Source organism: Octodon degus, unplaced genomic scaffold, assembly GCF_000260255.1.
Source record: "Octodon degus isolate 3935 unplaced genomic scaffold, OctDeg1.0 scaffold00040, whole genome shotgun sequence".
NCBI classification, from domain to species: Eukaryota; Metazoa; Chordata; class Mammalia; order Rodentia; family Octodontidae; genus Octodon; species Octodon degus.
In genome coordinates, this window is record NW_004524616.1 from 10,516,191 (window position 1) to 10,520,064 (window position 3,874).

Genomic DNA, 3,874 nt, shown 5'->3' on the forward strand with positions numbered 1-3,874 from the left:
CTTCAATGGTGAATTACTGAGCACCTCTTGCTAATTCTCCATTCAGTGATGTTAGAAGCTCGAATTTTCTCATAGAGGGAGGATTACACCTTGGAACAGTTGCGTGTTACAACTCAGTACCTTCTAACTGGTTTTAGACAGCTGGTTGGAAAAAAATTTACCAGTCTACTATTGGGATCACCAGATCAAGATCAAGGAAATGAAGGAGTGTGGATTTAAGTAAGGAAGTCAGAAATCCGCACAAAGCCTGTTCTGCCACCGGTGTCTCTGAAGGACATGTTTCATGAGGAGTATTTTTACCTTGAGACACTAGTCATATATTGTCTCTAATCTGAGTCAATTCTGGCCCTAATAAGGAGACAGAAAAGAAAATGGAGTTCAATAGGTAGAGTCTTAGATTGAAAAAGAAGTTTTAAGAAAGTGAAAGACAAGTAGTTTGGGAAAACTAGCTTAAAGTTTTAGATACTATTACTCAAAGAAGAGCTGTTGAGGATAAAGAAGATGTGGTATTTTTATACAATGGAGTATTGTTCAGCTATAGAAAGGATAAATTTGAGGATTTTATCAGTAAATGGGTGCAACTAGAGATCATACTTTTATTATATATATATTTTTAATTTAATTTTTATATTTTAGGGAAGAGTCTACAGGGTGTTCAGGGTCTCACTACTAGATCGGACTCAGTGATCTGCCAAGAGCTGGGATTACAGGTGTGCACCACCACACCCATTCTCAATTTCCATCTCATTGCACCCAGGCATGGGGCTGGCATGGCAGGCCTGGGATTGAACCCTGATCCCTGTGCCTGCTTGCAGGTGCTTTAATCTGCTGAGCTATTTGGCTGGTCCTATTTTTTTTTTTTTTATTTAGTACAGGGTCTGCAGGGTCTCACTACCTAGATCAAACTCATTATGATTCTCCTGTTTTCAGCCTCCTAAGTGCTGGGATTACACATGCACGCCACCACACCTGTTCTCAATCACTGCCTCAGCGTGACCCAGAGGTGGGACTGGCACTGCACATCCAGGATCCCTGTGTCTCCTAAGCAGGTGTTTTAACCCTCTGAGCTATCTGGCTAGCCCTATAGATCATACTCTTAAGTGAAATAAATCAGACTGCACGTGCAAACATTGTATTTTCTCGCTAGTGTAAGAAAGAGTAAATAAAATCTGAAAGGTACAATAGATATTATGAAAAGGGAATGAATCTTTTTAAAAGGAAGGAGTTATTGAGATGAGAGGGGAAGGACAGAAGAGGGTGGAAGGTTGGCGGGAAGAGATATATCTATGTATGCAGGGTGGCTTGATTAAATGTACTGTGGATTTCTGCTCATCTATGGAAAGTAGCAGTTAATGTTCCCATCCCTTTTGCCTTTCCTTTTTATCTCTCCTTAGTTTCTTTTTTTTTTTTTTTGGGGGAACCGGGGATTGAACTCAGTCCTTTGTGCTTGCCAGGGAAGCACTTATTCCACTGAGCCATCTCCCCGGCCCTCTCCTTAGTTTCTTATAACTCTTTTTTCTTTTTCCAACTTTACATGTGCATGCCTGGTAATCTAAACAACTAAGTTGAAGATACTGCAATGCAACAAATATTGTAGAATTCACACTATTTTGTTTAGTGAAATTCTGTATAATTTCTAATTTTTTATTGTCACTATTTTGTAGCACATTTAAAAAATAGAAAAGAATTTAAAAAGAAGAGCCATTGAAAGGTTTATGAAGAAACAGAGTTAAGTCACTGAGAAAGAGCATTCTCTTAAAATGTGTATACTGGTCTTCATAGAAGAACTACAAAGTGTTAAACTTATTTATTACAAGAGAAATTCTCACGAAATGCAGAATAAATGGTAAAAGAAGTCAAGATGAAAAAGAGAGATCTAGAGGGTTTGTGTAGGAGACATAATCTTTGTATAATAGGAATAACTAAAACAAGAAAAAGCAAATGAAGCTAAAACAATAATTACAGAACTAATTGAAGAAAACTATCCAGAGTTAAAGAACAAAGTATGCTCATGAATAAAAATGTCTCACAGGATAACTTTAAAACTTATTGAAATGAGGGCCCAGCAAGATAGTTCAGTGGTCTAAAGCTCCTGCTTAGGCAAGCTGAAGCAAGCACAGGGACAGCGGTTCCATCCTCAGCACCACATGCCATGCCAGCCCTGCCCCCAGGGTGGGCTGAGCCATCAAAAAAAAGAAAGAAAATAACTTAATGAAACTAAAGTGACACCTAGATATAACCTGGTGACTTTTAAAACTTCAAGGATGGAGTAATCCTCGAGGTACTTCTAGGAAGTGGGACCAACATAGTCTCGAGTCTCATGATGGTTGATGCTAAGAGCTGGACCCTGAAGAAGCACTTTCAGGGCAACCCTACTCAGACTGACCTTGAGTTGAAGACTACTGAGCTCCCACCTTTAAAAAATAGAGATCCTGCTTCAAGCCTTATTTCTCTCTGTGGATTCTTATATAAGAATGGCATCCAAAAAGTTGAAGGAGGGTGATACAATGGTGGGGGAACAAGTAGCCCAAGTTGTGGAAAGTAACAACTCAACCTTCCCAAAAGGAACTATCATAGTGGCTCTTTCAGGTTGGGCAACACACTCCATTTCTGATGGGAAAGGACTGGAAAGACTGCCTACGGGGTCACCAGATATAGTACCACTGTCTTTGGCCCTGGGGACTCTTGGCATGCCAGGCATAACTGCTTCCTTTGGCCTGCTGGACATCTGTGGAGCGAAGAATGGAGAAACGGTGCTGGTTAGTGCAGTAGTAGGAGCAGTCGGCTCTGTTGTGGGTCAGATAGCTAAGCTCAAGGGCTGCAAAGTTGTTGGAACTTCAGAGTCTGATGCAAAGTTTGCCTTTTTTAAACAAGTTGGATTTGATGTTGCCTTTAACTACAAGACAGTAGATTCTTTGGAAGAAGCATTGAGAAAAGCCTCCCCTGATGGTTATGATCACTATTTTGATAATGTAGGTGGAGAGTTCTCGAATGCTGTTATACCCCAGATGAAGGATTTTGGAAGAATTATGATCTGGGGGGCCATCTCTGTGCATAACTGCACTGGCCTATTGCCCCCCGGCCTATCCCCAGAGAGTATCATCTATAAGCAACTCCACATAGAAGGGTTCTTGTTCAGCAAGTGGCAAGGCGAGGTCTGTGAGAAGGCTCTGCAAGAGTTGATGAAATGGACTGTAGATGGCAAAATTTAGGATTGTGAACACACTGTCAAAGGATTTGAAAACATTCCAGCTGCATTTATGAGAATGATGAAAGGTGGTAATTTGGGGAAAGCAATTGTGAAAGCATGAAAAATTGATAGATGAATCATCATAGCATGATGTGGATGACTGCTTAATCTTTCACTAGTAAAAATGTATACTAGCCAAATAATCTAAGAAATGGTAACTAGAATGATCTATTCAATTAAATACATTTGTCTGTAATTGGTGACAAATAATGTAAGTTTCATAGTGAACCACAGTCAGTCACCTTTGTATGTACTACATCTTTTTCTGATTTATGGCAATAATGGCTTTGGAGTCTGTGTTAGTTTTCCATTACTGTAACAATATACCTGAGATAACCTATAAGGAGGAAAGATCTCTTTGGGCTGTTGTGCAGGTGTCAGTCCATGGTCTACTGGTCCCATTGTTGTGAGCCTGTGGTAAGGTGGCACATCAATGGCAGAAACAATTGGTGGAAGAAGCTGCTTACCTCATGACAGGTGGAAAACAAAGAAACACAGACTGGAAGACACTGGCATTCCAGTGTCCCCTTTAAGAGCAGACTCCTAGTGATCTACCTTCCTCCCACTAGATCCAACCGCCTAAAGACTTCACCACTCCAGAAACTAGTGACTATACCTTTAAAA

General features: G+C 40.3%; 1 pseudogene; it reads left to right on the top strand.

The window, feature by feature from the left end:
• The first annotated feature begins 2,323 nt into the window (after nucleotides 1-2,323).
• LOC101583241 lies at nucleotides 2,324-3,311 on the top strand (annotated as a pseudogene).
• Nucleotides 3,312-3,874: the final 563 nt, after the last annotated feature.